The 13,924-nt window shown below is 38.7% G+C and overlaps 1 protein-coding gene and 1 long non-coding RNA gene across 2 annotated transcripts in view; one reads left to right on the top strand and one right to left on the bottom strand.

Annotated features, from left to right (window-relative positions):
- Positions 1 to 13,924, top strand: part of LOC137406472 (fumarate hydratase, mitochondrial-like) — a 163,043-nt gene that overhangs the window by 59,388 nt on the left and 89,731 nt on the right. The gene's annotated exons all lie outside the window — the stretch shown is intronic.
- On the bottom strand, positions 11,350 to 13,809 carry LOC137406619 (uncharacterized). Its single transcript, XR_010979920.1, has 3 exons — positions 13,641 to 13,809; positions 12,193 to 12,312; positions 11,350 to 11,554 (listed from the first exon to the last, which is right to left on the bottom strand). It is a non-coding gene; the product is annotated as an uncharacterized lncRNA (long non-coding RNA).

Genomic DNA, 13,924 nt, shown 5'->3' with positions numbered 1-13,924 from the left:
CCCACATATGCTTCCGCTGGGCATGGAACTCTGTGAAACTATACGGCTCTGATCAAAACAAGGAAGTAGCTTTGTTGATATTTGGTACTCTGTCTTCCAAACTTCAGTTCATGATTGAGCAGTTGTTTATAGAAAAATGCAATGTCGCTGCAGATTATGTAAATTTTGGGAACTGATCATCTTTTTCTCAACGCTGAGAACAAAAGTTAACTCAGTTTTTGTGTGTGCATATTGAATGGAGTGAACTTATACTCTCAGTGAGAGTCTCTCACTTTGGGTGGTAAGCTATAAAAACGCCTTTGGCTTGGCTGATCTAATAAGGATTTAATTACAGTGATGAATAGCACTGCTGCTATACAACTGGTGCAGAATTTTTACATGCCACAACTCACTTACACATCCGCATTTCATCAAGTGACTTTTGAAACAGATCAGTTGTAATAGTATGTAACAATATCAAACCAATAATTCTTGATCAAATCAAGTCAGCTGTGATCTACATATACATAGACAATTCTTGGCACAAATGCAGGCATCAAATCATCAAGAGGCTCAGTTTGATCAAGCTGTATCAATAAATATAAGTAGGACAATTGGCCAGGCTGTGTCTTTATATCTTTTTACAAATCCCAAAAGCGTTTTAATCCTCACTATTGCTACAGCATAAATTAGAGTTTGACTAACGATGTCTGGTGTTAGCCATTAAAAAGACATGTTTGTGCCTCATCCAGGAATCATGTCTGCTTTATGATGTGGTGGATTAGGGGATAAAATGTGAGATAAAGTTTGAAAACACTTACAATGTATATCCAGAATGTTCATTGTATTCTTTCAATAAGTTTTAATATATAAAAACCTTATTTGGAAATACTCAGTAAGATGCTATTCAGACTGTACGAGGATGAAGTCTCACGCCTAACACACCTAAAATAATAAAACAAAATAATGCAAAGGGGTGAGCTTCCATGTCATATATGGGAGATGCTGGAACATTTTCTGATGTAGTAATGGTATCTTCTTGAGCCACTGGCAACTGATCATCATTCAGTGTGTCATAAGATTTACTACAATAATAACAAAAGAAAGTGCTACTAACAGAAAGTATACAAGTGTTAACTAACAAATGAGACTTGAGATGTACTCACATGCATCTTATCAACAATAATGAAAAGTAATTCCTAAAACTGATCAATAAAATTGATTAAACGATAAAAGATTTAAGGAGATGGTTTTTTATATTTATAATATTTTACACCTATGTTCCATTCAAACATGTGGATCGGACAGCTGTGAAGAAAAATGCATGGCCTGCTGACATTCTCGCAGAGCTTTGGACGTGTAAACAAGAAACCATTATCATCCATAAGACATCATTATTTATAAATTTTGGTGTGTACAGTTAATTAAAAGCTCAAGTCACAGCCATAGACTATTCTATACCTATAAACATACCGGTATCATTTTTTGGAGCGAGTTTTGCCTAAAAAATGGTTCTTTCCATACAAAATGATAAACTATGTGGGGCAGGATGGTTCTTCTTGGTTTTTTTCCCATAGGCATGTTCAGCAGCCTTCCCATGGAAACCTCCACATTGGCTCGTTGTTGTGCCGAGTGGCCTTATTCTTCTGGCCACTGCTGAAGGCTGCACTCCAATTTTAGTCCTGTAATTATTATGATATTTGTTCTTTTTCATGTGAAATATGTTTTGCGTTATGTCTTACATGGTATAAATCTGATGATACTGTGATTAATCACAAAACTTGATCCAGAATATCTGATGAGGAGTGTCTGACACCAGCCAAACTATTAGTCCCAAAACCGCTGGGGGGTGGGCCTAATAGTTAGGCATGTATCAAACGGCTGTCAACATTGAATACCTTGTGAGGCATGCTTGTACATTAATGTATAACTGACTGACTTGTTATCTAAACTATGTAATACTACACCCTGCCAATTCACATCTTTTGCGTAAAACTGTATCCTCCTAAAGACAATGGTGTGTTCAGGAGAGTGATTTTCTGACTCGCTGTACGGGCCTTCCACCGTACAATGAAGGTCTCAAAGGCCGGACCATACATAGCCGCCTCATAGTAGTTTTCGAGATTATCCGACATGTCCTTGTGGAATGCATCAATAGCTGCTTACCTTGAAAAAAATTCAATAATATGTACACGACGTGCATATTATAAACAGAAATATCTCCCAGTGTTATGTAATCTTGTCTTTTAACTATTGAATCCTCATTGTTCACACAGAGTATTTACTTCGGCATGAATCATAAAATGTACAATCATTTGAGAAGCAAAAATCATTACTGAATAAACTGAGCAGGAGAGTAAACACACCACTGGAGTAATGAAGCAAGAAGCAGAAGGTGGTAAGTTTGTTGAACAGAGAACAAAAGACACGGGGCTTCTGACGTGATTTTATCAAATCAATCACAACAGTGGCAAATAATAACCATCAGGTATGTTATGCCATGATGATTGCTGACATGTCATAACAGGCATGAGTGACAAAATAGCTTATAAATGAAAAACATGTATAAATATGATGATCATGTGCCTTGTCTCGGGACCTACCATTTCTGGCGCTGTAGTTCAGAAACCTTTGGTATCACATCCACTTCTGAATAACTGCTCTCGCTAGAATGATAAAAACAAAACAATTGTTCACAAAATGTAACATATCGAGCCACCTAATAAATTTTAGTGTTTGAGTAATCATACCCACATATGACCAAACTTTATATTGTATAACACATGTAGGTTCTAGTTGAAAAAGATTATTTATACATTCGTACTGCATGTGGTTCGAATGAATTCTTGGTCTCAAAAAATTCCAATCTTTAGTAATAGTAAGCTTTATGGCTGGCTTTTGTTAGTCATACATGACCACTCCATTTTACGAAGCATTGATGGTTAATACTAGGCCAGTACCTTTTAACAATCTCTTCATATTCAAGATGTTCTTCTACATCTCCTTCTGTAATAATCTTTGTATTATCTATAAAAGTATTGTGGTGGAGCGGCTCCAACAAGCCATTCTGTGCTTTCTGACCTGTAAAATAGTTTAGGATGTTTTATGAGAGTTCACTGTGAATAGTCAAACTTTACATCTAACAAGGCTAAGCAAACTAGTTGACTTCTTATCATTTTAAACAGTAATTAGTCCCATGGTATTACCTGTTGAAAGCCAAAACAAACCCTCCCTTTGGTGCTGGAGTGGCTTGTAGTGGTGTTCATTTGTTCCACGTTCAAATGCACTCACCATCACAGCCCACAGGTGCTTACAGACGTTTCCTGTGTTGCCATAAGTGCAGCTACACAAACCTAGGTGAACCTGGACGAGTTTCTTGGTCTTCCCTTTGACAACCTCATACTGGTCACCCACCTTCTGCAAAGACCAAGTAAGTTATATACATGCATAAAAAACCGTAAGGTCATTATTGCAGAACTTACTATACTTGAGGAACGCTTAATGGAAATATCTGGACTTAAAAATTGCACTCCAGTTATCCTGGGAGACTTCAATTGTGATCTACTGCCTACTGTTTCAGACCAAAGCAAGAGAAAAAAGATGTTGGAACTTTTAGAACACAGGTGTCCTTTAGCGGAGATATTGCCGAAGCCGAGACCGGGCCGTAGTCTACACACACAAAAAAACAACAAAGGTCCACGTAGTTATGAGCAAAAACAAAAGTATCTACCCAAATATCTCACCAATCCGATGAGCAGCACACACAAAAACTAAACCAATCGACTGAGCCACACATCATGTCAAAATATTCCAAGTTTCAAGTCTTGTCTTGCACAACTCACCTTATGGTTTTTCAAAACTTGTCCCAAAGTCCCTATTAATTTGAAACTGTCCAATATCTGTTTTAGAAATGGTCGCCGCTAGCCTAGCCTAACGTCCTGATTCAACATCTTAGTAACTATCGGGGCATGGCTGAGTGCTCCTGATCTTTTTGAGTCTCTCTTAAGCATGCAAGAACCAATCAAAATCGGGTTAACACTATTGTAAACAAAACTTAAGAGGGACTCAAAAGGATCGGGAGCACTCAGCAATTCCCCAATAGTTACTAAGATGTTGAATCAGGACGTTAGGCTAGGCTAGCGGCGACCATTTCTAAAACAGATATTGGACAGTCTCAAATTAATAGGGACTTTGGGACAAGTTTTGACAAACCATAAGGTGAGTTGTGCAAGACATGACTTGAAACTTGGAATATTTTGACATGTGTGGCTCAGTCGATTGGTTTAGTTTTTGTGTGTGCTGCTCATCGGATTGGTGAGATATTTGGGTAGATACTTTTGTTTTTGCTCATAACAACGTGGACCTTTGTTGTTTTTTTTGTGTGTAGACTACGGCCCGGTCTCGGCTTCGGCAATATCCCCGCTAAAGGACACCTGAGTTTTAGAACGACTAAATTTAAGACAAAATATCACAAGCCCCACGAGGATAACCCTCCCTGGCAAAACTCTCTTGACACCATCATCACACGTAAAAACCTGTCCCCACTGAAGGCAGATGTTATCCCAAACAGTGTTGAAGTGTTGATGGATGCCATGGATGAAAGTTAGATATATATTTGCTGTTATATGTAAGAAGCGCGTAAAGAAAACAGGAAGAAGAACGGCATGGACACAACACATAATATTAATAGTCAATTGCTAATCACGTATTGGATGTCTATGGTGTCACTAATTATGAAATCTCGGCATACATAAAACAGGAGCAGACAACTCACACACAACGTGTACTACTTGGCTAAAATATGTTAAACTAGAAATGTGAAGAGTAATAGCTATGAAGGGTGTATGATTGGTTTCCTCAACACGCCCCCTCAATCATAAAACCTAACTGTTTGAGCGCACAGTCATGTTTGATTCGATCGAGCGGTTTGGTCATGATGTCGGCGAGGTTATTGTCACTACTCACATATTTGTAGAGCATTGTCGTCTGTTCTCTGACAAAATGATATCTAATGTCAATATGTTTGGAGCGAGAATGTTTAACGCCATGTCCTTTGGATAGTGCTATTGCGCCCTGGTTGTCGGATAGAACTATGTTCTGCTCTGGTTGTTTAAGATCGAGTGAGAGGCAGAACGTACGCAGGTAGAGCATCTCCTTGTGGTATCTGATAGAGCCATGTACTCGGCCTCACAGCTGGAAAGCGCTACGCTAGGCTGCTTTCTAGTTTTCCAGCTGATCGGATATGAGCCCAAGGTAGTTACAAAACCGGTGGTGGAACGTCTATCATCCGTGTCACCGGCCCAGTCCGAGTCGGAATAGCCTCTGAGAACACCGTCACTTGGGCTATATATCAGTGTGTGTGAAAGCGTGGCCTTAATATAGCGAAGTAGACGTTTCACTGCTGTAACATGCGCAGGTCCTGGCTTATCCAGATATTGTGAAAGTTCGGAGACAGACCAAGAGATATCTGGTCTGGTAGCTGTCATCAAGTATATAAGGCTGCCAACGATCTCACGATATGGGAACTTTGATACGTGTACCTGTTCATGCTCGTCATCTGTAGCCTTTTGGAGATGTGTGTCACTACCACTTGGAGTAGAAGCCGGCTTGCATTCAGCCATGCCATAACGTTTGAGTATTTGCTCAGCATAACGTTGTTGGTTGATCTGATAGCGCCCATCGTTCAGTCTTTTAAAGTCTATAGCTAGAAACCACTGGAGTTGTCCCCTGTCGTCCATGTTGAATTTCTCCTGCAAAAGAGTTTTTACTGAGTTTATGTTTGTATCAGTTTTTCCGCCAACAATGATATCATCGACCCAAAACACTAGGATAGCATAATCATCATTATCCACTCTACCGCGAGTGTACAGACATGGATCTTGAACATTAGCTACAAATCTATTTGCTTTGAGATAATCAGTCAGTGTTTCATACCGCATGCGGCCACTTTGCCTTAAACCATATATGGATTTGTTTAGTCGGCATGTAAGACGTGTGCTGCGGTTGGCTGTAATTTCATAACCAGGTGGCTGTTGTATGTATAGTTCTTTATCGATTGGTGCATTCAGATATGCCCCCTTGACGTCTAACTGATGTAAAACGAGGTTTTCATTAGTTGCTTTTTGTAGCAAAGCACGTACAGAAGTGAACCGTGTAGTTGGTGAAAAAGTTTCATCATAGTCAACCCCTTGTACTTGAGTGAAACCTCTTGCGACATAACGAGCCTTGTACTGAACTTGATCCGGCATTTTGCCCTGCTTAAGTGTGTATACCCAACGCCCTTTAGTCTCCGTACATCCCTTTGGTAGAGGGGTCACTTCCCAGGTGTTGTTATCGCAGAGGGTTGTCACCTCTTTATCCATTGCAGCTTTCCACATGTGTGCCTGCTTGCTATTTGTCGCCTCGTCATAAGTGTTAGGTATCAGTGGAAAAGCAGTGTAAGCATAATCAACATTTGCTGAGAGTACGTAATCACTAAAACGAGCTGGAGTTTTGTGCTCCCTGCGCGGCCTACCTTCATCATTACCGTCAGTAGGCTGGGGACTCACAGGTACTTGCGGCACGGTGATGTCAACGGGTGTATCGTCATTTTGCCCAGTATTAACATTGCAAGGAGGCCAAAGTTCCTCGTGTTCTTCAACTGCCTTTTCGTCGGCATATTCGGGCTTGTGTATCCTTACATTTCGCGTCGTTATAATCCTTGAGCATTGAGAGTCAAGTATATAATAACTGTGGTTTGCTGTATTTACACCCAAGTAATAACCTGGATATCCCCTAACATCGAGTTTTTGTTTGTGGGATTCGTTGTAATATGTGCACGCAGAGCCGAATTCATATATCTTCCGCATATCAGGCTTAGCTCTCGTGAACAGTTCATATGCAGTTGATTTGGTACGTCTTTGAAAGCTACGGTTACGAAGGTACTGGGCATGTCGCACAGCATATGTCCAATAGGGTTTAGCTATACCAGACTCGGAGAGTAAACACCGTGCCATTTCTAGCAGACTGCGCCATGATCTCTCTGACTTGCCATTTTGATACGGCGTATATGGAGCTGTTGATGTGTATTTGATTTGATTTTCCACTAGTACGGTTTGGAACGATTTACTCACGTATTCCCCCCATTGTCACTGTGAATTTCCTGTGGTTGACCGACTGGCGCTACATCTGCGAGGAACTGTTTTAGAGCGGTAGTTGCTTCGTCTTTTGAACGAAGGAAGTACACAAATAAAATGCTAGAGTATTCATCAACAAAATTGATAATATACTTGAAGCCTTCACGTGATATTGGCATGATTGGCCCGGTAATGTCTGTATGTACCCGTTGAAGCGGTTTTGTAGCATGTACAGGCGCATCATCAGTAGCTTTTGGAAGTCTAGTAGCCTTGTTTTCATTACAAGTAGTACAAGTTTGGGTTACACTTCGTGACTTAGCAATTGACATACCTTGTGTGCATGCCTGCAGTTGATTTATGTCCTCATGGTTCATATGTCCCAAACATCTGTGCCATTCCTGTATGGTTCTTGTTGTGTATGCGCCATCTTGTCTATCCTCCAAGAAGTATAGTTTGCCGTGTTGTACAAGGTTGAATATAGTGTCACCAGATTGGATTGTGTTGTTGCCTTTAGAAAATATAGCAACAGCGCCAGCCTCTGTAGCTGCCTGAACAGAGAACAAGCTTACCGGAAAACTTGGGGCTAGCAAGGCGTTATGTAGTATCACCGTTTGTGATTTGCCAGTTGCATCTGTTATCATGAATTCAGCATCCCCACGAGCGGTTACGAGTTGGTTACTGCGAGGGCCATCCGCTACTTCAATCGTATGCTCTTTTGGAGCGAACGTGTTGTCGTATGCAATGAAGCGGTCGGGCGAGTTCACTATGTGTGTCGTGGCTTCAGTATCTACGAGCAACTTGCGTGAAGAAGTGTTACCCGGTGCGCCGTTATGAGCTTCACTCGCATTTACGACAAAATGAAAGGAGGTTGATGGATGAGCAGTATTTGGGGTAGTTGTAACTACATTTACGTTAGATTTATTCTGATTGAATAACCTCTTTCTTTTCTGACATATGGCTTCTACGTGTCCAATGATCTGGCAGTGGTCACAAAATAAAGACGCCCGGTCTTGAGAGCAATTACGGGCTTTATGTCCCGTATTTCCACAAGCTAGACATTGTATGCGAGTATCGCTTGTTGGTGGTGCAGTCCTTGGGTTACGATTTGTGGAGCTCCATTTGCTATTACTATGCGTAACGAGCGCAGTGTTTGGAGGTGACCTCATTGCTTCGGTGTTAGCATACGTGTTGAGCGCAGATTTAAATTCAGATGTTTTTATTTTGTCAAGTTGCGTGTGCACAACTACGAACGGTTTGTAGGTTTCGGGTAAACCTTTCAATATCATAGCTATTACAAGGTTATCGCTTATTTGCTCACCAGATGTTCTTAAACCAGTAGCAGCACGTTCAGCTCTTATCAGGTAACCTGTTATATCTTCTGTGTCATTGAGCCGGAGTGTGGTGAGTTCTTCGTATAAAGAGAGTACTCTTGGTTTTTCAGTACTAGCGTAATGTTGTCGGAGCACTTTAAGTGCTTTTCTACCATCATTAGCAGCATCTGCCATGATAAGTTGGAGCGACCTTTCATCGAGAACCTGAACGAGTTCGGCGTATGTCCTTCTATTGCTGATATGAAAATCCTCTTCATCTTGGACAGAATCCTCTTTTGGTAAAGCTGCTTTGTAAAGCTTAATATCCAGCGTATATAGATAATTTGTGAATCTAGTTTCCCGCATTTGATAGTCAGTTGGGTTACCGGAGTAAAATAAACGATTCCTGGGCCCATAACCTGTTGAAGTGTTGATGGATGCCATGGATGAAAGTTAGATATATATATATTTGCTGTTATATGTAAGAAGCGCGTAAAGAAAACAGGAAGAAGAACGGCATGGACACAACACATAATATTAATAGTCAATTGCTAATCACGTATTGGATGTCTATGGTGTCACTAATTATGAAATCTCGGCATACATAAAACAGGAGCAGACAACTCACACACAACGTGTACTACTTGGCTAAAATATGTTAAACTAGAAATGTGAAGAGTAATAGCTATGAAGGGTGTATGATTGGTTTCCTCAACAAACAGCACCAGCGATCACGATATAGTTTTTAAAGAGATAAACTTATCCCTGCATTGTTAGCCTCATGAACATACCTGCCAACTCTCACGCATTGGGCGTGAGACTCACGCAATCACCCCAAAGAAAACATGAAAATGCGTGAGATTTTTGCCCCAATTTCCAAAATTTTATATATGCTGTCATATGCATCAATTGTCCCAAATTTAAATCTCACGCATTGCCCCACTCTTGGGTTGGCAGGTCTGCTCATGAATTTCAGTAACTTTCTGCTCCACGAAAAACTTCAACCAAAAGAATTTCTTGAATGATCTCTATCTAAGCAATAGGACTGCATTCCTTCAAGAAATCCGACACAAGACATCTCCCATGTAACTCAACTTACCCTACTCTAAAATTACGTCCAATAACAGAAATTGAACTACTCCACCTCATGTACCACTTGCTACTCACATGCTTTATTATTGCTGATAAAATTGCAGGTCATTTCCTTCTGTGTTCTGATTCAAGCTTGCTGAAAGAATCTTTTCTCCAAGATGGGGAAGATGCAAGTTTAGTGTACGAGTTTAAAACGCGTAGTTTAGAGCGCGATAACGAGCATGCTTGCCGGGTAAACCCAACAACCCATTATTCCTACCTCCCGCGCGCGTTCTCATTTGGGGTGCTAATTTCCTCTCGCATCGTGCGATGTATAGATCAGTGGTGAAGAGTCGTCTTTTCGTAACTCCATCGGAATTGCATGCTCATGGAGTTGTTGCCCCACGCCGTTTTTTAGACCATCGCTCATTTCATAGTTTGCTCGCTAGAATATTGTTCACGCTTTTTAGGTTACTAAAAAAATGTGCAGCTAGCACGAGTTGATTATATCATTCACAAAACACTTAATCGAGAGCTGGCCTAAATTTAGTCAATAAAATACCGTTTTATATACAACTGCCTAACAGGTGGCCGGGTTGCTCGTAAGGGGTGCCAGAGATTACGCCTACAAGTGATTTTGCCTACAGGAGATTACGCCTACAAGTGATTTTGCCTACAGTAGATTACGCCTACAAGTGATTTTGCCTACAGGAGATTACGTCTACAAGTGATTTTGCCTACAGGAGATTACGTCTACAAGCTGATAGACTATGCCTACGATCTAGGATATTGCCCCTACTTTAATTCTGTGAATTGTGATGCAAAAAATTACGATTGGCACGATGAATGCATGTTATGAACGTGTGTTGATGTATTTTATTATGTAAATTATTTTTTATATCAAATCCTATAATCATCCATATATCAAATCCTTGCAAATATATAAATTTAATTCGAGTTGATTATTGGGAACCACGGTGATTTAACAGTCGTTTATTTGCAACAAACCGTGTTATTGAAGTTAAAACCACATTTTTATTGATTTAATTAAGCAAAAAACAAGCGTATGTATTTTTGAAGTTGTTACTCTTATACATACAGACACATGTCAATAACTGAGTATTTCTATGTTATTATCATCAGCCCATCACTAAAAGTGATCAATGGTTGTTGGTCAATATATCATTTCATAACTTTGGAGTTGTTTTTTATCTCCTATTGCATACCATTATGTTTCACTTTTACATGGAGCCTCCCTCACAGCCGGTTGAGACCACCCTTGGGTACATATGCATATATACAGAGTAAATTACAAATACAAGTTATATGATTTACAATAGTGTCATCCATCATAAATGAGCAAAAGAAGGCTCTCATAAAAATTTGATTTTTCTGCATATAACCTGTTATTTCACTTTGATAAAAAAGAAATTATTTACTAAACAATATTGTTTTAGCAAGAAAAAATATGACATATAAAGGAGCCAACTCTAAATTAACAAAAAGACCACAAAACAATTAAGCACGTTTAATAAAATTATGCTAAAGTGGCCATAGCTTCAACCACATTGTAATGCTGTAATAAATATCTTTGAAATGAAGTAAAAACCCATTTCTCAATCTCCTTGCATGGCTACTATAACTGCTCCTTCTCTTTAGCTTTGCTATATAATAAGCATACATTAAAAGACTATTTCGAAGTGAATATCATTCAGACTTATACAAAATTACTCACTTTTGTATAATTTGGAGGAATTGGGCTACTTTTGTACACACAACAGTTCATATGCTAAGTACACATTCTTGCAGTATTTTTACTTGCTGAAGTTCTCCTATTTCAATTGAATCAATAGATAGATTATAAGTTTAGGATTTATTCTGCAAAAAAATACAAACATCCAGTTACAGATTTATTTGCTCCATTTTCTCATTCATCACATATAAGCACCATCATGTCAGTGATACATCTTAAAATGGTAGTAACTGTACTTGTACTAGTATTTGTTCAATAACGTATGTATCGTCATATCACCCTATCTTCTGACTGTCATCATTCTTTCTCAATCGACTTTCAATGTTCTACAAAGTAGAGTAGAAGGTCATGAAAAAGCAATATGTTTTTTTGAGAATATTAGAAAGTATGATAATGCAATTTACTTTCTCTACCTCGATGCATCAGAAACCCAACACTGAGAGGATAAGAAAATTTGCACAGAGAACAAATGCAAGATTGTGCAAGATTTTTGCAAGATACAGACCAAATCAACTTAAGCTAGGTTATAGGTATAATATTCTAAAATGTTCAAACAGTAATAAAATGATTAAACTTTTGCTTCATTTTTGTGAGCCAAAAGCCCTGCTAATCATTGTATGAGCTAGTTTAGCCTGTTTAGACTAGCTTTAAGAAAGGAGTCGTGTGTTCAACAACAGCAAAACTCTAACAGACAACTCCCAAACCGCTTGTTGAGAGAGTCTAGAGCTATTTTTGTGCCTGCTACATATTGCATAAAATGATGCTTGGTAGGCTAAGAGACGAGGTATTAAGGGACTCCATGCGCGTGCCAAGAAAGTGGCCGAAGATGAACTGACAACTTAGCTGATAACACAAAGCCTCAACATCTACACAAGACAAAGCTCCCATGCTGCAACAAGATTTATGCTCTCTTGAATCTTGAGCCAAAATTTGGCACATGAAATTTAATCCACAAAAGTATTACCATCTCTCTATTGGCAAGTCGTCTTTGCCGATGGATACAAATAACTTCCTCATCTTATATGATCCCCATCTTCAAAGTGTGACTTCTAATCCTTATTTTGTGGTAGAGTTGCAGAATGATCTGAAATTTAATCAACATATTTTTAAAATTGAATCCGAGGAAGAGCAATTAATCGGCATGCTTACAATGGTTCTGAAAGATGCAGATCAAAAGACAAGAAAGATAGCTGATACTTCACGAGTTAGACCTGGCCCTGAGTATGGCTGCATGGTTTGGGACCTTTACCTTACAAAGGATATTACTTTACTAAAGTGAACTCAAAACGCTGCACTGAGATTTTTGTATAGACAAAAAACAGAGTTAGTTTTCTTCAACTATGAGAAATTAATTATTTTGAAACCTTGAAAGACAGATGAGTTAAACTTTGTCATAATGTTTTTAGTAAAATTCTGGGTGGTGATATTGACTTATTGATCAGGACCAATATCAATATACCAATATTGACATTGGTCCCATTCGCTACCTGGGACTTGTAATTTAGATGTTGCGTACAAAGCTACATACATGGAAAATGGTAGCGTACAGCCTGCTACACGGTATTGGCGTTTCATAATTTACAGTTTTAGACTAATTCTACTGCTCAGAGGATGAAATTTTTAATGTAATGTTACTTATCACAATTAGCCATCCCAAGACAAACAGTTTTAACTCATGATTCAACCTTTCGATCAATCAACCTTGCTTGCAACATAAAATAATAAAACCACTACATAATTATATGTAATATATATTATGTATATGGTATAATATACCAAAGATATAATATTACTACTACTATGAATATATTAGCAATGCATACGACATTGCTAAAACAATGTTTTACAAAGCAAGCTAAAACAAAGCAATGCGTAAAACATTAAAAGTGACCAGAAGAATGAAACAATTTAGTTATAAAACAACTATTTATTTTTTTGTTATTTATTCGCAAATAATCATATTATTTTGTCTCATTCATTTACCCACACTCGTTTGACTATTAAATTACTATAACCAGACAGACCAATGCCCAATATATCGAATTATTAATACTAGTTCACCGTTAGTTGCAGACTATTAATTAATTACAAACTATCAATAAATAATAATTCGTAGTACAACGAATGGTACTACCACCCTAAGGTGGTGATGATTTTATCAGACTCAAAGCATCTACCAAAGCTTTGAGATTTTAAGCACACATCTTAGCGTTCTTGTGGCTCCGAACAGCCACCAGTAGTAATAGTAGCAGTGGTAGTAATCGTTAAGAAAGCCAAGAAAGGAAAGGAGATATTAAATTGTTTTTATTTTACACTTCCACGATTTTCGTTCTGATTGATAGATGACTTTAATCAATAGTATGTTTTTCAATCAATGTTAAGTGAAAACACTATTATTGCTTTACTTTTTACCATTTTTCTTACATTTTTTCTTCAACAATCAATGGTATGCACCATCTCCATAACTGTAGACGTAATCTCCAGGAAGTGTAGACGTAACCTCCAGGAAGTGTAGACGTAACCTCCAGGAAGTGTAGGCGAAACCTCTTGTAGCCGAATCCTCTTGTAGGCGTAATCTCTGTAACCCCTCGTAAGTACGCAGGATCATGTACTGTCAGTTGAGAGTTGGTTGCTCATGACAGTCATTGGTTACACGCTAAACTTATAGAGGTATTTAACTTGCTGTAGCTCTGTCG

Source organism: Watersipora subatra, chromosome 10 (genome assembly GCF_963576615.1).
Source record: "Watersipora subatra chromosome 10, tzWatSuba1.1, whole genome shotgun sequence".
Lineage (NCBI taxonomy): Eukaryota > Metazoa > Bryozoa > Gymnolaemata > Cheilostomatida > Watersiporidae > Watersipora > Watersipora subatra.
The sequence above is the reverse complement of the archived record's forward strand: the minus strand, read 5'-3'. Positions and strand labels throughout refer to the sequence as shown.